Genomic DNA, 25,083 nt, shown 5'->3' on the forward strand with positions numbered 1-25,083 from the left:
TTGTATATCCTCATATGTCTAGAGGAGATGTTCAAAGTTTTATGTTTTTAATAAACTAAAACAAAAAGCATGACATGCTATTTTTCCCCTAGGTTTTTACTAACTTTATACTGTTCTCTTGGTGTTTGCTGTGTGGATTGCACATAACTCCTGTTACTGTATTTTCTAAAGATTGAAGTATTTGGCACATGTTCTTTGTAACAAAATCATCCACCAATCTTGGGAACATGTGCAAAAACCTAAAATTCAGGGGGTGTTTCATGTATGCCTTTGCTCAGTTGATGTCCAGATAATCAGCTTGCAACTCTGCAGCCCCAAGCTAATCTTTGTCAGCTGGATCTGGAAGAATCTGGAATAAATGAAAAATAAAATGGCTTGCAATTTGTTCACAAGTATCTATCACATTAGTTCACACATTATAACTAATATTTATTGATATTTTTCTCTCACCTTGAGTAGTATCCTCTGACACTTCCCATCACATGAGCACCTGTAGATCTCAAGTAGCTGTGCTGAGTCCAAAATTCCATGTGGCCTGACTCCAAATCAAGGATGGGCCTGTCCTCTCTGCAGTGCGCCCTTGAGCCTCCATGAGCTGTATGGCTTTGTCCTTGTTTTCTGTTCCATATTTATTTGCAATTTTTGTCAGTGAAGGTGGTGTGCAATGTTCGTTCAGAAAATTTTTGTGGGTTAGTAGTGCTCTGTTTTGGGATGTGCTGGCAATCAGTCGCATCTTTCTTGCATCATGCAACAGTTGTCATATATCTGGGTCTCTTCTGTCAACTTTTCCACCTGGGCAGCAGGACTTAGTTAAACAGAGCTCTCATAAAAGTGAGACACTTCCACTGTTCTGTATGGAGTATCTGTGGATCACTCTGAGAAGCCTCATCATTCTCTACATCTAATCTGTAACACTGTTGAAGGAGAAGGAGCTGTCTGCAGCTGAAATAGTGGGGCCATCACAGAGGAACACATTTGAATTCTGTCTGATCCTTGAAAAGTTTGGGGTAGCCTTCTGTGAGTAACATGCTTAGGGATCTGGTGTTGATGCTGATGAGCCTGGATGAATGTGGTCTTGTTAAAGACATTTGAAATTTACTTGTCTCACCTTTTCACCTCTACATTCTTCCTTGTGCCAACCTTCCACTTCCTCTGCACATCAGTATATGATATCCGCATCTGACTGCATCTTCAACGTACATTAGACAACATTATAATATACACTCTGCAGTTGCAAACTGTCATTACAAAATACACTGATTAACAATAAATAAACTATCAAAAGAATCAAAATTTTTATCTTCCACAGTATTGCAGCTATGTGGCACCAGCTATTGCCCTGGTCCTGTAACACATGAGCATCCAGTCATAGTCAGATATTTCACCTATCATTCAAACTAAAACCCAGGACGGGTGATGGGGGTCTTTGAGGCTCTGACTAGCCTCTGCATCTTCTTTAAGGTAGATAAGGTTATCCCACTTCTAACTAAATGGAACCAAACTTATTACTGTGGAAATACTGCCAAAAATGTATTCTGTTTAAACTGTGGGCATGCCCTCAGTGATTCTTGATTGTGATATTGCTTATCACTTTATTGTCTGTAGCAGACGATTAAATAAAGTAATTAATCAAAAACAAACTGTACAGAAAATATATTTCATTCCCAATTCCCTTTCATTTAGTTACTTATACATCCTGCAAAAACAAATACATTCATGTCCTTAAAACAGCCAAGAAAAGGTTCTTCAAAGACCAGTTTACAAAATCTGAACGTGGTATCAAGGCTACATGGAACATACTTTCAAGGAAAAATATTTTCCTTCAACCTTTGCAGATCCTTTCAATATATCAATGGTATTCAATGGTCCTTGCTAAAAATAGTTGATACAAAAGTTAATCAAATAGATTATACAAAGACTTTTTTCTCCCCATCTTTGAGTAATTTTGATTTGCCTCACTTCAAGGATTTGAATGAGATCACATTGGGATATTAAAATTGAAAAAAAATTACCTCTGGGTCATGATGGAATTCGCACCTCTCTAATCAAGGACATCATGACTCCTATTTTAACATTTTTTTGCATTAACCATAGAAAATGCATCATCCCCTCAGGTTTAAATCCATGATCCTTAACAAACTTGTCCAATTTCAATATTGCCATGTTTTGCAAAGATTTTGGAAAAACTAGTGTAGAAATGAATAACATACTCAACACATACAATATTCTCACTTATCACCAGAATTCCATAAAACTCATTGAACTTATATGGCACTTCTAGAACTTATTGAGGAATATATACAACTTCCATTTCCACTAATTGGTATGCAATATGTATATTGTTTGAATTTTCGAAAGCATTTGACCCTGTCAACCATGCTATTTTGCTTTCAAAATGTATAGATATGGCTTTTAAGTTTAGAAGCAGCTGAATATGAATATGTTTTTACTATTGGTCATAAGTCAAAAAGAAATATAATGCAATATGGTGTACCTGAAGGATAAATCTTAGGACCTTTATTATTTCTGACATCTGTAAATGATCTTGCTGTAGTATCTAATGCCTCAGTCCATTTGCTCTTTGCAGATGACACTAACCTTCTTGTCTCCGAGAATTAATAACTCTCATTTCCGGACTAAACCACAATTGTCTTCATTACTCAATATGGTGTCTGACAAATCAGATGTCATTAGTCAAAAAGTCCACTTTCCACTATTTTTTGCAGGAAATAAGAAATGTGGCAGTGAGCAAAATAATTTTTAGTCATAATAATCAAAGTTTCATCAGTGTGTGTGTGTGTGTGTGTGTGTGTGTTTAGACTGATGCTTAACTCTCTTGGAGAGAACAGATTGGTTTTGCTGGCAAGAAAGTCACTAAATCTCTTGGGATTATTAGCAAATTAAGAGGTTTTGCACCCAATACATTTTCATGACATTGCATCAGAGTTTAATTAATCCATATTTAAAATACTGTAATATTGTGCGGATAAATACTTTTTCCAATTTGCTGCAGAGAGCAGTTCATTAGATTAGTAAAATCTTCTGTTGAACGAGTACACTCTTTTTTAAATTGCAGTCATTTTTGACATCACCATTCTTCAGATCTGTAAATGTGTAGCAAAGTTTTACCTTGTTTTAGATATTATTTTGTTAATGATTCACAATTCGATTATTACCCAACTAGACAGGTCAAGACTATTCAGCTTCCTTTGTATAAAACATCCTGTGGTCAGTTTTCTATAAAATATGGTGGAGTTCTCTTATGGAATGAAAATGAACATTAAATGGATTTCACTGCATCATTGTCTACATTTAAAAGGAGACTTAGAAATGCTGTCAAAAACATTAGAATTGGAACAATGTTACCACTGTGATGTTATTTAATGCATACCACTGGTTCTAAATATTACAACTGCATTTATAGAATACTTGCTACTAATGAATATATTAACAATGGACTAACAAGATGGATTGTCATGATTTTGAGCAATTTAGCAAGAGCAACTTTGTGCAGACATCCTGGTCCCCAGAAGATGAGTTCTAATTACTTTCCACTAGCACCACCATGAGGTTGACATTTTTTATTCAGACTGAAACAAGTAACAACCCACAACTTTTAAATGGATTGTCATTAAATTTGGTTTAGACATTAATGTTCCGCTTAGGGTACATTTTAATAACCTTGGTGATCCCCTGACTTTTCATCTAGCATCATCATGAGTTCAAATTTTGTCCAGTACTTTGGTTTATAACCAAATACCTGCAAAACTGATACCATTCTCATCAGCCTCAGCTGTACTTTGTGTTTGCTGCTAATTAGCAAGTGTTAGCATGCTAACATGCTCAACTAAAATACAAACATTACCTGCCAAAGCACATTTACAGTTCAATTGTAAACATGTCAGCATGTTAAGGTTAGCATTTAGCTTTACTTTAGATTTGTTTCACAGCATCCTCAGCATTTTAATGTGGTTTTGAGAGGTTTGAAACACACAATCGAAGTTGTACTTTACTGAGCATACTTACACAAATTACTCCTCAATGCTGCATGGTGAGAAGAAGACCCATTTAAATGGGAGTTTGCTATGTAACACTGTTCCAAACCTGCTTTTCAACAATGCCTACGAAATAACAGCTTCCACTGCTGAAACGCTTCTCTCCTTTTTTTCCCTGCTGCATAGAAAAAGACGCACACACATACACACAAACTGAAACGCAACCCAATGTCCCTCCCCCGCTCCCTCTCCTCTTTGCTGGGCTGTTTCTATAATTCAAATTCTGTCATGCTCGTTCCAGACTGCTGGCTCCAGTCTCTCTCTCTCTCTCTCTCTCTCTCTCTCTCTCTCTCTCTCTCTCTCTCTCTCTCTCTCTCTTGCACTCTCTCTGTCCCTCTAGGAAAATAAAAGTGAGGGAAAAAAAGCTCTTTGAGGGACAAAGCTGACAGAACCACACACAGACAAATACACCAAGCTGAACTTAACAGCAAATGTGAAAAAGCCTGCTGTGTAATTGGATTCTTGCAGGAATGTTGAGCATCATCTCCTTCTGACTCCTCATCTCTGTTTTACAGTTATTATTATACTTTTTGAATCCCCCCATCCCTGGTTTGGACCATTTTAATTATCTGCATAAAGAAGTAATCCACCTTTAGCGAGATTAAAAAAAAAAGAATTTTCAAAATTCAAGCACCGGAGGCAGAGGTACAGTATCTTGACCTTTAGCCTCTAGTATGGTCTATCTCTAAAATATTGCATCCTACACTTCTCATAGCACATCTTCAAAGAATAATTTTGTCAGAGCTTCAATGTCTGGTAAATGCCCAATATCAGAGTTGAGCTCAGACTTGACTGAGCTTCTCCATAGCCTTAGAAGATATTCTACAACTGTTTTCAGAGGCTCTATATTTCCCATGACAAGTCAACTGATTTTGATGTGTAAAAGTGGAATACCTCTTAAAGGCTTTTGACCTTAGAGCGCCATTGACAAATGTGATATGCTCCTTTACCTTCACTGTTGTCCAAACAGCAGATGGAGACTCGGCCTCCTGTTGCACATTGTCATTTACTCACCATTAGTGCATTCTGTTTTGTCTTCGGTCTTACGATAGACATACATTTATTATACAAACACTTTAACTTCTTCTGTGAATGTGCAGCGAGAAGAACAGTACAGTAAGCAACATTGTGATTTCTAGTGTTGTCTGTGACATGTACCACCAACAGATAATTAAAGATTTCAAACTGGCCACCAAAAGGGTCAATAACAAAATAAAAATTGTTCTCAACTCTGGCTCTTTAAAGAAAAAAAGTCTACACAGCCTACAGTTACCTTAGCAGCTCTGTGAGGCTGTGGTGGTAGATAAATGCTTAAGTCAGTATGCTAACATGCTCACAGTGACAATGATAACATGATTAGAAGGTTATGTTTACCATTGTCACCATCTTAGTTTAGTGTGTTAGCAAAGTACACTGCAGAATACAAGTACAAGCTAATGAGAATATTGTTAGTTTCATCATAAACCAAATGACAGTGAATTAAAATTCCGATCCATTGATGATGCTAGATAAAAAGTAAGTGCATAATCAAAGTGACTAGAATCATGTCAACATGGATCCTGATGGGCCATTTTACCAACATCATTATCTCTTGAGACTACTGTTGCTAATCAAAGTATGTACACAAATTGTACAAACCAAAATATATAGGCATAAAATCAAGAAAAAGACAAGAAAAAGATACAAGCCTTAAAATGCCTTTTTAAACATATTGTGTGGCAAGCATTTTGCATTTAAAAATAGAATTTCAATTATTATTAAATGCAATATACACTGAAAAAAAAATAAACGCAACACTTTTGTTTTTGCTCCCATTTTTTGTGAGCTAAACTCAAAGATCTAAAACATTTTCTATAAACACAAAAGATCCATTTCTCTCAAATATTGTTCACAAATCTGTGTTAGTGAGCACTTCTCCTTTGCCGAGATAATCCATCCCACCTCACAGGTGTGCCTCAGGCTGGCCACAATAAAAAGCCACTGAAATGTTCAGTTTTATCACACAGCACAATGCCACAGATGTCGCAAGTTTTGAGGGAGCATGCAATTGGCATACTGACTGCAGGAATGTCCACCAGAGCTGTTGCCTGTGAATTGATTGTTCATGTCTCTACCATAAGCCGTCTCCAAAGGCATTTCAGACAATTTAGCAGTACATCCAGCCGGCCCAACAACTGCAGACCACGTGTAACCACACCAGCCCAGGACCTCCACATCCAGCATGTTCACCTCCAAGATCGTCTGAGACCAGCCACCCGGATGGCTGCTGCAACAATCGGTTTGCGTAACCAAAGAATTTCTGCACGAACAACCAGAAACCATCTCAGGGACGCTCATCTGCATGCTCGTCGTCCTCATCGGGGTCTCGACCTGACTGCAGTTCGTTGTCGTAACCGACTTGAGAGGGCAAATGCTCATGTAGCGGGAACACTTGGTGTTCAGGCTGCATGACTTCTGTTGGCTGGTGAACGTACCCCCATAGAAAGGTCAGGTCCTCCCTGGTCCAGCCCCCAATCAGGCTTTCTTTTTGCCCACTCTTTGTGACTCTGAGGTAGGTGATGCTGCCTTTTTTTTTTTTTTGAAGTTTTAATACTTTAGCATGGACCTTACACTTGAATAGTATTTGTTTGCCAGAGTCCTTTTTTTGTGGTTTTAGTCTCCTGTCTGCCTGGTCATACTGGTGTCCGCTTCCTTGAGGTCTTGATAATCTGTCTGCCCTGGATGATCTGGTCATTAGCCCTCTCAAGTTGGCTTTGTTGACGCACTTGCATTGGTATGATTTATTTCAACTCTTCAGTATGGTTGATGTCTGAGGTACTTGTTGTTGGCATGTTATGACCAGGTTATTGACATTAACATGTACTGTGTTTGTATTTTAGGGTTCAATCAGATTCAGATCAGATTGAACCAGCTGGCATGATCTCTTGTATAGTTTTGATTTTTCTTTTTCCCTTTTTCCTAGCGGAGCTGGTTACCGGCTTGTGTTTGGGTCTAGGCACTATAGCGTGGTTCCCCTCACAGATTTGTAGTGGTAAGAACACGGGAACACAATATTGAACCACAGTTTGCAGTGATTGCCGGTTGCCGTGAGCACACGAGTGGTGGGTGGAACACACCCTTAAGTAGGCTGCCTTTCCCACTTCCATCCCTGGAAAGAAAACAGTAAGAAAAATGCCAGGAACAAGGAAATCAAACACTCTGAACCCCTGGTTTGTGACCAACTTGTGACAGACAAGGGATGACTGTGTACTGGAGGTAGGGGAAAAGTCCCAAATCTCCGGTCCCGACAAGGACCATAATGATGAAGCTGACTGATTAGCCAAGCTGGGGTAAAACCCAAGGGACATCAAAAACCCCATCAGCCCAATGACAAGAGCTGTTAACTCTCCACTATGACCAGTTGCACTTCAAACTGGAAAAAACTTTGTTGGTGTACACCTACAATGGCCAACCAGCCATTGGGGGGTGATGCTAGCCCATGCTCAGGACTCTCCTGTTGGATGGCCTGCAATACCAAATTGGGGGCTGGCCCTCTCCATTAACTCAGATTGAGGCAAAGCCTACTACGACAGAAAAGTACCTCAATGTGGGTAATAGGTGTTACAGTCTTTTATTTCATGATTCACCAAACTAGTGGGAATAACCCCTCTAAGGGGCCTGACCAACTGGGTAGGGGGAAAGCTGGTTGCTTCTCAAAACCAAAACAGCCACCTGCATGCAAACAGGTCCATACATATGAGATCAAAGTCTACAAGCTGTTTCCACTCCTGGGTGGAGGAGCAGTCTCCACACCCAAAAGAGGGAACAGCTACACTCTGCCTCCCCTCCAGGAGGAAGAAGACACAGCTAAGTAGCACCACATGGATAGGTACATGTCCCAACTCACCCCCTTTGCATGCACTAACTCCAAAGATTACTCCCCTTTTCCCCACAGTATTCAAACTCTGGCTTGTTTCAAGATGAGACTCCCGTGGATCCTCTGCATTCTCCTCAGCCTATGAGTCACCCTATCTATTGAAGTGACTGAACCTGGCCCACTGACTGGCACCACCTTACAACGAGTACCCAGACTTGAAATTACCCATTGCAGGCTCTACACCCAGTGGTCTATGTAGGCCTAGATCCCTAAAACGTGTACTGCAAAAACATCTGCCTATCCCCTCAATTGACAGAGGGATGATTAAGTGGAATCCAAACTCATGACGCTGTAAAGCGTGCAAAGCAGACAACTGTCTACAGCAATGATAAAAGTTCCTGGTCACAGGGGAGGTCCTCGGAAGCAAGAAATGACCAAAATGTTTCCTTGGTGGTCTGCTCACAGCAGGGTTGTTCTTGGTAGTCTGCTGACTTTGGCATCAGCCGCCGGGTCTCTATTCTCCACTGGCCTCTCACCACCTCGTCAACCTCAGTGCGCTCCAAAAACACATGGATGAACTCAACAAGGAAATGCCAGAAATCCAGAGACAAACAGACAGACTCCTCTTCCAACAAGAACAATTATAGGACCTGGGTAAAATCTTTCAGAGTACCATTTTCGCTGTGAACACAAAACCATGTCAGATATGGAAGAGATACATAGCATGTTTTGCACAAGTGACAGCAGCAGCATTGTAGATGTTGCGTAAGGCCCCTGCATTTAAGCATGTCATGACAATGTTTCTCTCATTCAGCCAATGCGAGAAATTGATGGCAAGAAACACCACCAGCATTTTTGAATGTCAAGTACACAAAACAGTGGGACAATCACTTTGCTGTCACCTTCTGCTTTCCTACCATCCCTATACTACCCCTGCTGTTCATTTGCATATTGAATCTTGCTTGCACCTAGTGTTCATTTCTGAGGACCTGTGCAACCAATGCTGCAAACACAAAATAAAAAATAAAATACAGCGCATTGCATTGTGGGACTGTTAGTAGTGTCCATACATACTTTTTGTACCATTGTAGGAATTTTTCAGGGTTAAGCCTGATGCTCAAATAAAATTATAGGTAAATAGAGAGTGAACGTCGGACACAGCCCATGTCAGAATCAAACAGTTGTCACACCTGCATCTTGCAGGAATTTCCCCATGATGGGTTCAAAGCTCTACATACCTTCACAAAATCTGCCCTCAAAATTCCTCATATTCACAATTCATTGACTGTCTGTGGTTACACATCACCATCATAAATAATAATGCAATAATATAATATTTCAATTCTGAGATTCTGAGTGGCTTTCATGCATAATGAATACTTCGATATCTTATACAAATTCTGCTGAAAACTTTCTTTACTTTGCATGCAGGAATTGCATGAATTTTGCAATTGCATGCTTCTTCTTCTTCTTCTTTTTTTTTTTTTTACCTAAGACTGAACAGAAACAAGCTTTAAAAGCAGTTCTGATATTTATCACTTCTTAAGTTAACATGACAAGCAGTTGCCTAGCTACACCTCTAGCAGATATAGAGCAACATTATCAATCATGTGGAGTCATGTTTCGGGACCCTCGCATCAACCTGGCACAGCAATAATTTGCATCTCCATTACTTGCTGCTATAGGATTAGACTGTCGGGGGACATCCAAAGATACACCGAGCTCCTCTGTCCTTCTGTCCCTCTCCATCTGCACGCTCTCATGTCCTACCACGGCGTGTTACTAACTTAACTCCTTCCCCGGAGTCTCTGTGCTTTGTCGTCTTGCAGGTTCCCATGGACAGTGGCTGAATCTGGATTGTGGATTTCAGCTGCATCTCCTGCCTTGGCCCTGCCTGACATCCACTGCAACTGCTACTGCTACTGCTACTGCTGTTATTACATCCACAGTCACTGTTACTGTGACTGCATGTCTGTCTCTCTGTCTCTGTCTCTCTCTCTCTCTCTCTCTCTCTCTCTGACTGTATTTCTGTCTGTCTATCTGTCTGTCTGTCTGTCTGTCTGTCTCACTCTCCCTCTCTTGCTCTTCCTCTCTCACCCAACCGGTCGAGGCAGATGGCCGCCCACCCAGAGTCTGGTTCTGCTCAAGGTTTCTGCCTGTTAAAAGGAAGTTTTTCCTCGCCACTGTCGCCAAGTGCTTGCTCATGGGGGAATTGTTGGTTTCTTTGTAGATAAAAGAGCTTGGTCTGTACCAGCTCTATATGGAAAGTGTCCTGAGACAACTTCTGTTGTGATTTGGCGCTATACAAATAAAATTGAATTGAATTGAATACTACAGCCTAACCTCTTGGAGGTGTGTCTTTAGCTAATGAAGCAATTGTCTTCGGTCAGTGCATTTAAAACCAGTGGCCTAATCCATGGCCGTGACTAGTGGTGAAAGGGGCTACTGCGCTGGATGACACATTACATTTCCTATAAATCCTTCACAATAAAAGTTGTTTTACAAAAACAAAAACAAAACAAACACAAAAAACATGTCTGCAAAAACAAATTGAAAAAAACATCTTGTATTTTTTTATTTGTTATTTGCTGTCATTTACATGTTATTTTGATTTTGAATAAGGTTTTGTGACTTCTGGGACAAGACCTGGATGGTTATGATTTCACTTCAGTTCTCTGCCTGTGGTAGAAAGTAGCCCCTTGAAAGTTATAGTGTCATTTGTGTCCTGATTAACATTATTTGGGGACATTGTTTTTGACTGTTTACAAATGTAATTTTGCGTTCCCGTGAGTACCATTAATTAAATATTGGTCCCCTTCATTGTCTTGTTGTGGAGACAAAAATCTTACAGGCAGATATCCAAAAACCTGCCAAAATAAAACCAAAAATATCTGCCTGGCTACATACCACTGGAGGTAAGTGAGAAAATATAGTTTTTTATGCAAGGGGAGGGGGTAAATTCTACTCTTTAAAAATGGATTGGTTCTGTGGGCTTCTATGGTTTTCCATAGATCCTTCTTAAGAAAAGGGGAAATTAAAAAAAAGCCTACAAAAACAAGAACCCAGACCTACTCATAAATAGGAATTATTGTTTGTTGCACAAAAACACAAATAATGAATTTTCAATAATCTCATCCTCTACAAATATGTTTTTCCACTATACCTGCAATCTCAACATTCTGGCTAAATATTCAGAAGAGAAGAGAATGTCTTTATTGTCATTGTACAAGTACAATGAAATAATTAAAAAAAAAAATGCAATCCTTAAAGTGCACACTAATAAATAACAAATAATTTGACAATATGAAGAGAACATAAAAGAACATAAGAGAACATTAAAAAGCCCATACCACACATACAACATTTTCACATTCTGCAGTTGAATATTGCACAGGAAGATAAAATGTTTATGTGTTTGCTGTATTTAGTGCAGTTATGGATTTTGCATAGATTTGATTTCTAGTTCTAACAAAACCATTAGGACCTTTTCTAAATGGTTGCAGAAATAAACCAACAGCAGTCCTCATTCAGACACAGAAGGCAAGCAAGAAAAGGAGACAAAGCTGGAGGGCTGTGTGCAGAATGTTTGCAGGCTTTCCACTCCCCCCAACCCCCCATCCCATTCTCTCCACCCCAGTTAGCTGGAGCCACACAGAAAAACAGAGGCTGTTAGAAAAAAAATGGAGGCAAAACGCAGCTACACAAAGGCAATGCTTGCTTTCTCCATCGTCAGCTTACTAATCGGCGTCTGTGCTGTGCTCGATGCATGCCTGTCGCCCGTTACATGGCAGCATTGCCATGGCGACCGGGGTCTGAGTAATCATTTTGTGCAATGACCCCTATTCTCCAGAGAGAAGACAGAGGGATGGAGGACCTGAGGGGGGAGGAGGCTGGAATGAAAGCACAGCTAGCAAAGCAGAGGAAGGGAGGGAGGAGGGGGAAAGAGGGAGAGAGGGGAGCAGCAGAGCAAAGCAGCAGGGACCCAGACAGAAACAAAAAGGAAAATGAAAACAGATTTTCTTTCTTCTGGCAGCAAGGAAAGAACCTTTTTATGTTTTTATATAATGAACAGATCTTAAAAAGAAGGGACAAGGAGAATGCAAGTTGAAGAAAAAGTGTGATTCAGTGCCTGATAATGGTGGGAGGATTAATGCTGGACTAGAAAATGGAATGTACATCTTATGGACAACAGCATATGGAACTGGTGGGGTGGTGATGGTGTCAAAAGTATAAGATTTATTCTGAAGGTGGTGGTGATAGAGGCTCTTGCAATGGTTATACTGGTTAGAATACATGCAATATAAACAGTGGATGGAGCTTCCAAATCTGAAAAGTGAGGCCAGTGCAGAAGTGCATTAAACTGCACTCTTTCTAATGGCCAACAGGGGTGACTGGTTGCAAATACAAGTCCAATTGTACGTTCATTAGAAAATGAATTTTAGCCTATATTAGCACGGTACACAGGGGGAGACAGAGAGAGAACAACATGTACTACAGTGCAACAGATTGGAATTGACCACTGTGGAAAGGTACACATAGCATTTCTCAAAAGGGTCAGTATCACTTTTGTATTTTTATACAAAAAATTCAGAACAAGACAAGCTGAAGCTTGCAACACTTCCAATAGAATGTCGTCTGCTGTTTACACCGGTGCAACTGGATGAGATTGTGTATCGTTTCCATGACTCTTTACTTCAGTGTTTCTGTCATCTTTTTGTCACTGGATAGTTTGTAGTGTGGCTTCATGCTACCTTGTGGGAACGTGATGTCTGAGTATCATCTGTAAAATTTCACCAACATGGTGTTTACTGTGTTAGCTCAGGAAAATGGATGATCTCTTCCATGGTAATCCCTGTGGAGGAAATTAAGAGTCTCTTCCTTTTGAAAGCATTCTCCCAACACTGTAAATGCTGTGTTATCATCATGGTTACAAATTTATTACACTGCAGGGTTTCCAATGTAAGCAACTTAACTTCTAGCATCCAGACACACACTATTAAAATATAGGTCTATATATGCATTATGAATATAAATAAATATTTGTTAATGAACTAATTCTATATAGAATTGGACTAAATGGAATTTCCCATCACGGGACGAATAAAGGAATATTGAATTGAAAATCAGACAGTCTAAAGTCTAAAGCTGGTCATTTCAGGGGTCTGAAGCATTTACACGGACCACCTAAGGATAAAACTGTCCAAGAACTGTCAGTGCTTCAGGACAGGTTGTGCAGCCCTTTCAGGTGGACATCACTGAATGCAAGCTTTGTAACCAAGAGCATATTGTTGTACATCAAAAGAGATGATGAGACTACTTTCCTCACCTCTGACGGGGCCAGCATGTGGATCACATATGCCCAGCTTTATTCTCTGGGAGAAGATCAAGCTGTTTCTTCAACAGCATATTTCATTGAGCAGGGATTCAGCCAGGTCTTGTACAGTGCAGGCCAAAAGTTTGGACACACCTTCTCATTCAATGCATTTTCTTTATTTTCATGACTATTTACCATGTAGATTCTCACTGAAGGCATCAAAACTATGAATGAACACATGTGGAGTTATGTACTTAACAAAAAAAGGTGAAATAACTGAAAACATGTTTTATATTCTAGTTTCTTCAAAATAGCCACCCTTTGCTCTGATTACTGTTTTGCACACTCTTGGCATTCTCCCGATGAGCTTCAAGAGGTAGTCACCTGAAATGGTTTTCACTTCACAGGTGTGCCTTATCAGGGTTAATTAGTGGAATTTCTTGCTTTATCAATAGGGTTGGGACCTTCAGTTGTGTTGTGCAGAAGTCAGGTTAATACACAGCCGACAGCCCTATTGGACAACTGTTAAAATTCATATTATGGCAAGAACCAATCAGCTAACTAAAGAAAAACGAGTGGCCATCAGTACTTTAAGAAATGAAGGTCAGTCAGTCCGGAAAAATGCAAAAACTTTAAATGTGTCCCCAAGTGGAGTTGCAAAAACCATCAAGCGCTACAACAAAACTGGCACACATGAGGACCGACCCAGGAAAGGAAGACCAAGAATCACCTCTGCATCTGAGGATAAGTTCATCCGAGTCACCAGCCTCAGAAATCGCAAGTTAACAGCAGCTCAGATCAGAGACCAGATGAATGCCACACAGAGTTCTAGCAGCAGACCCATCTCTAGAACAACTGTTAAGAGGAGACTGTGTGAATCAGGCCTTCATGGTCAAATAGCTTTGGTTCCAACCGTCGTGTCTTTGTGAGACGCAGAAAACGTGAACGGATGGATTCCACATGCCTGGTTCCCACTGTGCTTCACAGAAGGTGGAGGTGTGATGGTGTGGGGGTGTTTTGCTGGTGACACTGTTGGGGATTTATTCAAAATTGAAGGCACACTGAATCAGCATGGCTACCACAGCATCCTGCAGCGACATGCCAATGACCCTAAACACACCTCCAGGCTGTGTAAGGGCTATTTTACCAAGAAGGAGAGTGATGGAGTGCTGTGGCAGATGACCTGGCCTCCACAGTCACCAGACCTGAACCCAATTGAGATGGTTTGGGGTGAGCTGGACCGCAGAGTGAAGGCAAAGGGGCCAACAAGTGCTAAACACCTCTGGGAACTCCTTCAAGACTGTTGGAATACCATTTCAGGTGACTACCTCTTGAAGCTCATCGAGAGAATGCCAAGAGTGTGCAAAACAGTAATCAGAGCAAAGGGTGGCTATTTTGAAGAAACTAGAATATAAAACATGTTTTCAGATATTTCACCTTTTTTTGTTAAGTACATAACTCCCCGTGTTCATTCATAGTTTTGATTCCTTCAGTGAGAATCTACACTGTAAATAGTCACGAAAATAAAGAAAACGCATTGAATGAGAAGGTGTGTCCAAACTTTTGGCCTGTACTGTACATGCAGTCAAACTGTATGACTGACTGAGGTCCAGGTGATTGCGGGACTTGCACTTCTAAAGAAGCATACTGGAAGCTTAAAACTGCTGCTTTCCAAGACGAAAGTCACACTAAATCCTGCATATTGTAAAAGCACTGATGGTTCAGTGTGTTGCATTCTGAGCACACCTAACATCACAATTGAATGCGGTCAGGTGTGAATGGTTACACATGGTACCATGCCCTGCTGTGACATTGTGCCCTCTGAATTGTTGTAGTTAGGGTGTGGCAGTACATGCAGTATGAGCAGGATTTTTAGGCTGCAGTTACTCCTTCAAAGGGGATTAGAGGAGCTAATGTGATTGGCCATTATTGAAGCCCCCCAGTCATTAAAACTCCACCTGCTGATACCGCAGTTCTCCTTCTAATACAGTATTCATCCTGTTCCCGCCTCTCTTTTGGCCTGTGCCATGTTGAAGAAGAAAGAAGAAATCAGAGGGACAATCCCCTCTTTATTTGACACACACTGCTACACATGCTACACATGTCCATGCATTGGTGAAATTTGTCCTCTGCTTTTGACCCATCCTGGTAGTCCTTTCTCCGCGGCAGACCAGGAGCAGTTTTTCTTTGTCATCACCATTGTTTTTAGTGGGTTTTTTTTAGTGGAGGATACCCCAGGTGAACATGGGGAGAACATGCAAACTCCACACAGAAAGGCCCCCTTTCCACGAGCAGCAGGCACCGAAGTCATGGTGGAGGACATGCCCCCAACGCCCACAGCCGCCCAGGCAGGAACCCGGGACCTTCTAGCTGTGAGGTGACAGTGTTACCATCGTTCCACCTTGCACTAAGGTTGTGGTTGTTCCTTTTGGCAGTAAGATTGCTAATATTAGTAGCATCCACTGGATTTGTGATATCAATTGTGTCGGTGACTAGTTTCAGAAAATATTATTAAAAAATGTCTTAAATATACATATACATGTGCCGCAGCGCACTTGGAGTTTTGGTAAACCGAGGCGCACAGAGGTATGCCAGGATGGGTGTTGCGGCGCAGCAGGGGGAGGTGTTGGCAGGATCAGCCAGTGGATTTGGATTTTCAGTCCACTTTGGTCCACGCCGGCAGCGTAAAAGTGCGCTGAGAGCTCGGCACCCCAGACCTGGTCAACTTTGTGCACCACTGGGCAAGTGGATTTTCGTAAACTGGCGGAGTCGAGCGCCCACGTCACCGTAGGGGAACTGACTTAATTTGATGTTGCATTCATTGATAAAATGACGGGGCATCACCTTCCTCAGCTAAGAAGGACTACAGAAATTAACTGCTATAACGCTGATAAAATACTAATGAATGAACGAACGGTGAAGTGTAAACTCTGGATACAGGGATCGTATATATTCAGCTCAAAAGGACACCGTCTAACCAGGACTTAAATCCAAATCTCATTTATTAAGCACAGTTATGGATGATGAATAATATATCATGAATAGTACGACAGAAGATATGAGGTGATATGACATAACACAAAAGAAACTTATGGCAACACAATGGCAAAACAAGTTTGGCGATAGTGAGAAGTAGTTGTAAGGGGATAATAGGGACGCGAACGGAAAGTTAAGGGATTAAACGAGTAGTTGAGAGAATTTGGATAAATTAGCAGTATCTTAACCTCATGGACCAACTCTTATTCATACCCGCTTAGCATGCCTATTTGGTTGGTGACGTCCCGGTAAATTCTGCCTTGAACTAACTCGAGGATGCCCAGGTGCTTGTCCACGGCTCGATCTGCTCGGTGGACCGGTGGAAGGTCCAGGCACACCAAGGTGAAGAGCTGATGTTGGACGGTGATGTCTCTCGAACTAGGTTCTACGGTGTCGGTTACAGATGAGGGACGGCTCCGGATGGTTGTTAACCCAGACCAAGGATCAACAGCTGGCTGCAGGGTTTTGGTTCCGTTGAGTCCGTGAGGGATTATTTTAGACTGATAGTAACAAAATTGATAGTCTCTTCAATGGCCGGTTGAAAATGGTCTACAAAATTATTATTATTTGACTAAAATTTACAGATACTAAAACAAAACGTGTGACTTAGAAAAATGAAAGTTTACGGCAAAACTACAGAAACACGTCTTCTGAAAAATAAATCACGCTACTCAGTATGGCTTTTGAGTAGCTCGAAGACGGGAAAAACTTAAAGAGCAAAACAACTGTACAAGACTAAGACAACTAAGACGTAACAAACAAAACTAAAACATAACGTAACATAACTTAAACTAACTTAAAACAAAACATGAGTAAAGGCCCATTTATACCCTCCGTAAATAACGGATACGGACGAAAGCGGAGGCTGTTTCATCCATCAGTTTGTCCGTCGGCTCTGAGCTTAGCCATCCGGAGCTCTCCGGACGAAACCACTCGAAACCACCGGAAGTCGTGGGGGCAGTGTACAGTCAAAATGAGCAAAATGAGTCAAACTAAAAACCGACAAAGAAGAGAACCGGCTCTACATCAGCTGTCAACATTGGACATTTAAAAATGGCGGGTAATTTGGAGGAGAGGATCTGCGAGTGGGTGAGGGGCTATGTACATTTGTACGACTCAACAGTCCCGGGTCACCGTGATAAACAGCGCTGTAGAAACAGCTGGGAAGAAATAGCGGCAGTTGTGGGACTCCCGGTCAAGACCGTTATGAATAAATGGACCCTTGCCCGTGACCGGTATATGCTGACAGAAGCGTTGACAAGGCAACGGCTGCCATGACAATGGCTCTGTAATTTATGACTCGACATTGCCCCCTAGAGGACACACTGACAAAACTGAAAACGGACGGAGGTATGAAGGCCCCCTACGGAGGCAACGTGTGGGACAGACGGATTTCGTCCGGATCCGGAGGGTATAAATGGGCCTTTATGTGCACTGAATTCTCGCTGCAGCTGTGGACATTTAAATCTCGCTCCAGGGCGTGTCTAATGGGCAGGCTGTCGCTCACGTAGGACGGTTTGTGGCGCACGATGCAATCTCGCCTCATGGAGCTGGAATTAATTAATGATTCATAGGAGGGGCTAATCTGCTTCTCACTATGGTCAATCACATATATTTTGAATGGACGATTTTCAATGACATTTCAACACTGTTCACAACATGCGTTAGGCAATTCCTATGATTGGATGACAACTTTAACGATAATCATGGTAACAATTTCATCCTAATATGTATGATGACTCAAGGTATAACTGACACAAAATAAAGAAATAAAGAAAGGCAGACTATATTTGCCCAAAATGATTATCACTATTACGGTTACCTATTAATAAATGTATCACGTCAAGCATATTCAACTTGACTGTTAGATGGCAGTATGGTTCCATGATAAAAATTCAGACAAACTTTAGAAAACCGTTAAAATCACAACTTTGTCATTCTTCAAGTTAGAAAAACTGGAAAAACATCAATATTATACATATTGTAAGTCCTGTAAGGTGAAAACATCAAAAGTTAAGTTCAACATTGAGGTTTGGTTATTCGGGAGTATTAGGAAAAAGCACACAAACATACAGCACAGTTTGCTTCAGGAATGTCTAATTTACAACCCATCAGCATTATCTGATTTTTGGAGGTTCCTCTGGAGCCTGGCACCATTCATTCGGACAGTTTTATTGTCCCGATCTCTCATGGGGCTATCAGGAAAGAATTAGCATTGCCATGAGAAACATAGTGAGGAGAAGGTGAGGAGAAGGCAACCTTTGATGTTGAGGTGTCTGTGTCTCTGGCTTCCCTGAAAAGAAAACATGGAGGAGATGTCTCTTGGCCAGACATCTTGTCTCTGAAATTAACACCTTCCTTGTAAACAGTTCAAATGGTCAATAGCTCTTGAAAGTTGGGATGCTTTACAACTCCATTTCTCCTGAAGGAATGCAAAGAGGGTAAGAGAAGGTCAGTTAGAGGCCAGTTCTGCTACATCACCAATACCTCAGAGGCAGGTTTCCACAGTGTCTGGTATTTCACTGCGATCAAAAATTAGCAACAGCCACAATTCAATGCAACTATCTGAGTCAGCACATACAGTCAGACCTAAATTTATATATTTTGATCAGTATGTCATCTGACCATATCACAAGCGCGTTCAGCATGCGTAATGGTCACTCAACCTGACCGAATGTACACAGGTGAAACAGGGATGTCTGGTGATCTGTGACTCAAATTGCCTGGTGACAAACGTGTATGCCAATTTCCCCAGGTCGGCACATGACCCATTCATCCTGGATGTTCACAGGTGAAACAGGGATGCAAACTAATCAATTAACATCGCTGTGCCAACCAGAAATAGCCGTGGCATTCTACAGAGCATATATACTGCATCTATCTCAGAGCACTTGAGAGACAGAGAGAGACAGACGCATGGAAAAAACGCAAGTGATGATCGTTGGCCGCTATTACCCACGTCATTTCATTCCAAATACAAATGTTATTATTGTAATGCTTAACATTATCTACAAAGATGGAGTACATCATTGCTTTGAGGAGGATGAGGAGGAGGAGGCCGAGGACCTCAGCCTATCCCACCTGTCAACGGGCGAGAGGCGGGGCACACCCCGGACCGGGCGCCAGTTGATTGCAGGGCATGTCTTCATATTGTTTGTTTTTATTTATAATTGTATATATTTAAAAGTATTTGCAGTTTTCATCAAAAACAGATTTGAATGTTGTCAAATTATATACTGACTTTTGAACTTAACCAATCAGATGTCTCCTTCCATAGCAAATTTCTATTGCATACATTTAAAATAAGAAATGTGTGTGTTGAAAAATATATTGGTGGAGATTTATATACAGTGGATACAGAAAGTATTCAGACCCCCTTAAATTTTTCACTCTGTTATATTGCAGCCATTTGCTAAAACCGTTTAAGTTCATTTTTTTTCTCATTAATGTACACACAGCACCACATATTGACAGAAAAACGCAGAATTGTTGACATTTTTGCAGATTTTTAAAAAGAGAAAAACTGAAATATCACACAGACATAAGTATTCAGACCCCTTCAGAGCTAATACAGCCATGAGTCTTTTTGGGAATGATGCAACAAGTTTTTCACACCTGGATTTGGGGATCCTCTGCCATTCCTCCTCGCAGATCCTCTCCAGTTCTGTCAGGTTGGATGGTGAACGTTGGTGGACAGCCATTTTCAGGTCTCTCCAGAGATGCTCAATTGGGTTTAAGTCAGGGCTCTGGCTGAGCCATTCAAGAACAGTCACGGAGTTGTTATGAAGCCACTCCTTCGTTGTTTTAGCTGTGTGCTTAGGGTCATTGTCTTGTTGGAAGGTGAACCTTCGGCCCAGTCTGAGGTCCTGAGCACTCTGGAGAAGATTTTCATCCAGGATATCCCTGTATTTGGCCGCATTCATCTTTACTTCGATTGCAACCAGTCGTCCTGTCCCTGCAGCTGAAAAACACCCCCACAGCATGTTGCTGCCACCACCATGCTTCACTGTTGGGACTGTATTGGACAGGTGATGAGCATTGCCTGGTTTTCTCCACACATACCACTTAGAATTAAGGCCAAAAAGTTCTATCTTGGTCTCATCATACCAGAGAAACTTATCTCTCACCATTTTGGAGTCCTTCAGGTGTTTTTTAGGAAACTCCATGTGGGCTTTCATGTGTCTTGTACTGAGGAGAGGCTTCCGTTTGGCCACTCTACCATAAAGCCCTGACTGGTGGAGGGCTGCAGTGATGGTTGACTTTCTAGAACTTTCTCCCATCTCCCGACTTCATCTCTGGAGCTCAGCCACAGTGATCTTTGGGTTCTTCTTTACCTCTCTCACCAAGGCTCTTCTCCCCCGATTGCTCAGTTTGGCTGGACGACCAGCTCTAGGAAGGATTCTGGTCGTCCCAAACGTCTTCAATTTAAGGATTATGGAGGCCACTGTGCTCTTAGGAACCTTATGTGCAGCAGAAATTTTTTTGTAACCATGGCCAGATCTGTGCCTTGCCACAATTCTGTCTCTGAGCTCTTCAGGCAGTTCCTTTGACCTCATGATTCTCATTTGCTCTGACATGCACTGTGAGCTGTAAGGTCTTATGTAGACAGGTGTGTGGCTTTCCTAATCAAGTCTAATCAGTATAATTAAACACAGCTGGACTCCAATGAAGGTGTAGAACCATCTCAAGGATGATCAGAAGAAATGGACAGCACCTGAGTTAAATATATGAGTGTCACAGCAAAGAGTCTGAATACTTATGACCAAGTGATATTTCAGTTTTTCTTTTTTAATAAATCTGCAAAAATGTCAACAATTCTGTGTTTTTCTGTGCTGTGTGTACATTAATGAGGAAAAAAAAAATAACTTAAATGATTTTATAACAATATAACAAAGATTGGCTGCAATATAACAAAGAGTGAAAAATTTAAGGGGGTCTGAATACTTTCCATACCCACTGTATAAATGAAATACATCTGTGCTGCAATAAACCCACTGCACACTACCTGCTAGTCACCAAACAGCAGACAGACAAGGTTAGTCTACCTGGTGAACATAGTGGAGTATTTAGCAGCTAAAAGGCTAAATATTTCCCACAAGAGTTGGTGGAGACTAAAAACAGGATTAACAGAATGAATATTAGACTTCACTTAGAGGCAGGCAACACAACTCTATCTGATTGCTAATGTTCCTCTGAGTCTACTGAATTTAAATAAGCAACTACTGGCTAATCAACAAATTGGGTTGAATTAACCCGAATTACATAAAGTTTACTTTAAGTGTACTTTCTTGGCAGCCGCTTACAAAGACAAGCACACAATAACTATGTCAGCCCTCATTAGATAACAGAGTATATACAGTACCAAATCAATTACCAAATCAAACATTCTCTCCCCTTACACTTATCACTGATACACATTACTCCCCAAAGCTTCATCAAAATCCAATCACTGGCATTTAATATATTTTGTGTAATGGACATACAGAATTGGGTAGAGAAATCATACATGATAGTACCTTGCAAGCCTCACTGTGACAAAAAACGGACTCAAGTCTTCATCAATAAATCATTATATTCTTCATTTCAGTGCAGTGTATTGCCTTTTTCTTTGGAACGCATTGTTAAAATCTAATTTGTAAAAGGTCCGCAACAAACAATTGTTCTACTAATTCTACATAACAGCTGGTAGAAAGGTTGGTGAGAAGTGCAGTAATTAGCCACTAGCTGTAGAATAAAGAAATAGACGGAAATGTTACTTTTCATGCAGTGTAACAAGGAAAGATGTTGAGGCACTTGAACAAGGAAGCAGGAAGGCATGGGATTAATATGGATAACCAATCACATCAGCTCCTCGCCTCACCTTTAAAAACACTGCTGGCTAGGCGCATGGCAAGTTTTGAGGATGACTGAGCCCGTGCAGGAAACTGTCTGATGCCCAAACTTCTCCCAGGAGGAGACTGACGTTCTGGTCCGGGAGGTCCAGGCTCGCAGTGGCCGTATCTACGGCCTCGCGAAATTTATTTCAATACTGTCCATCTGTTTAGTGTGGAAAGTTATTAATCATCAGATGTTTTTTGAACTGATATAACTGCAAATACTCACTTAATGACAAAGCTGGCGGCGAGGCGCTCCCTCCTCTCCCGTGCGCTCTGCTGCTCTCCCAGTTGACACGGCACATGCAGTTCGGCCTCTGTCCATCTTAAGTACCTTAATGTGTCTTCTGTGAGTTCATAGTGACATCCACGTTGTACAGCCATGTTGTGTAAAACGCAACATGCCACGAAGAATGCAGTAACACTGAGGGCTGTATGTTAATGAACCACCTGTCCGGTCCAGACATCTAAAACGCATTTTGAGAACCCCAAATGTGCTTTCGATGACTGACCGAGCACTGCTGAAAACACCGTTAAAACCACGCCGCCGCTTGTTGAAGGTGCGATATATGGCGTCATCAATCACATTTTCAGTGGATAGCCATTATCACCTAGCAGCCACCCATCCAGAGGGGTGTCCCCCTGAATGACTGTAGGGATGCTAGAATTCGCCAGGATGAACGGGTCATGTGCCGACCCGCATACACGTTTGTCACCAGGCAATTTGAGTCACAGATCACCAGACATCCCTGTTTCACCTGTGTACATTCGGTCAGGTTGAGTGATCATTATGCATGCTGAACGCGCTTGCGATGTGGTCAGATGAGATACTGATCAAAATATATAAATTTAGGTCTGACTGTATGTGCTGACTCAGATAGTTGCATTGAATCGTGGCTGTTGCCAATTATTGATCGCAGTGAAATGCCAGACACTGTGGAAACCTGACTGTGAGGTATTGGTGATGTGAGCGCACGACTCCGCCGGTTTGTGAAAATTCACTTGCCCAGTGGTGCGCCGCTGGCGCGCAGAGTTGACCAGGTCTGGGGTGGCAAGCTTTCAGCGCACTTTTACGCTGCCAGTGTGGACCGAAATGCACCAAAAATCCAAAATTCGCTGGCTGATTATGCCGACACCTCCCCCTACTGCGCCGCAACGCCCATCCTGGCGTACCTCTGTGTGCCTCGGTTTACCAAAATACCAAGTGCGCTGTGCGCCTGCCTGCTCTGCACGAAAATACCAGTGTGCGGGGTGTGCACCCACAGTGTAACTCTGGTCTCCATTGCTGACCATGCATGCAAAAGAAGAGAAAACAGCACCTGTTTTGCTGACACCTGCGACTGGTGCAATGCTTTACTCCCTCTCCAAGGTACAAACAGAGAAATAAACATGCTAAGGAAGAAACTGCGATGTGAAAAATAAGGGGATGTCAGTACAGTAAGCAGAGTGGTAAAAGGAGCCACAGACAGTGAGGCTGAAAAGATGAGGGAAGTAGATGGGCGAGGGTGGGAGGATGGCTGCTAACAGGAGAGTGCAGATATGACAAAAGACTGACAATAGAAACAGACAGCAAAATAATGGAAGAATGCGGGGAGAGAAGGAAAGCATGGTAATGGGATGAAATCAGTATGTTTTGTGAAAATGTATTAATATCAATTTCATGTATGTTTCAGGTTGTAGCTGTATGTCTTAGCTGTATACATTGTAGGTAGAAGGAAATATGTCAACCCAGATTAAAAAAAAAGTGGGGATGCTGTAAAAATTGTGAATAAAAAAGAAAATAATTATTTGCAAACTGTTTACCAAGAACGGATATCCTTTATATAATCATGTGTTCACGTCGTGAACCTTGCTCCATCCTCGCTTGTGAACACCTGAGCCTTTTTTAGGATGCTCCTGCCATACCCAATCATGATATTATGTCCCGTTACCAATGAACCTGTTTACCTGTGGAATGTTCCAAACAGGTGTTTTTTGGAGCATTTCACAACTTTCTCAGTTTTTAGTTGCTCCTGTCCCAACTTGTTTGAAATGTGTTGCTGCATCAATTTTCAATTTAGTATATGTCAGAAAGGATGATCAAGTTCTCACTGACCCAATGTGCCAACTGCTGTTTATCTAATGCCATGCTTCTGAAGTGAAGTTTGTAGCTTGTTAGTCTAGCACGTTTACCTGCAATGCAAATATTAATAAAGTTATATCTCATCTCATTTCATCTCATACACCATAAGAAAGCTTAGATTTGTGCAAATTGATTTGATGACGAAAGGCAATTCAAGATACAATATGGAGGAGGCACAATAAACACCAACAGCAAACAACTGTGTTTTTAATTGACACAACATTGCCATGACTCACTGATTATGCCTCTCGGTGATTGATCTCGCAGATCGATAACACTCCCACAAACAGTCCAGCAATGTCCACAAAGGCTCAGACAATCCACTGCAGTTAAGATATGTGATTCAAACATGATGCAGTCCACAGAAAGATGTTTTCCCTTTTCCAATTAGCAGGTGATGTGCTTGTCTTTTGCTCATCTTCCATGTTTTTCCCTGTTACAACTTCTAGAAACGTAAGCAGAAGGGCGCTTGCCTCAACTTACTCTCTGGAGCCTCAGGCTCCAAATGACACCTCATTTGACCAATCACAATCACACATGAAGCCTAGCAACCAGTAAAGCCGATAACAGTCTGAGTTGAACCAAGGTCCTCCTTCTCTTCCCACGTGCAAACACTGAGCCAATCACAGTCAATTTCGAGCATTAATGACGCTTGGAATAGCAATAAAATTCTGAATACGCTGATATGCCCCTCAGAGTGTCATTCACAGCTCCGGCACCTCAAATCAAGGATCCAGGGATAATAACGGTATTTCTCACAATTGCATGTGCTAAATGTATATTGCATTATGTAAGTGTTCAAGAAAAACAATATAATATAGGTTCTT

At 41.4% G+C, this 25,083-nt stretch overlaps 1 pseudogene; it reads right to left on the bottom strand.

Annotated features, from left to right (window-relative positions):
- Positions 1 to 16,464: 16,464 nt before the first annotated feature.
- LOC139348969 (uncharacterized) lies at positions 16,465 to 20,817 on the bottom strand (annotated as a pseudogene).
- Positions 20,818 to 25,083: the final 4,266 nt, after the last annotated feature.

This window comes from Chaetodon trifascialis, chromosome 20 (assembly GCF_039877785.1).
Source record: "Chaetodon trifascialis isolate fChaTrf1 chromosome 20, fChaTrf1.hap1, whole genome shotgun sequence".
NCBI classification, from domain to species: Eukaryota; Metazoa; Chordata; class Actinopteri; order Chaetodontiformes; family Chaetodontidae; genus Chaetodon; species Chaetodon trifascialis.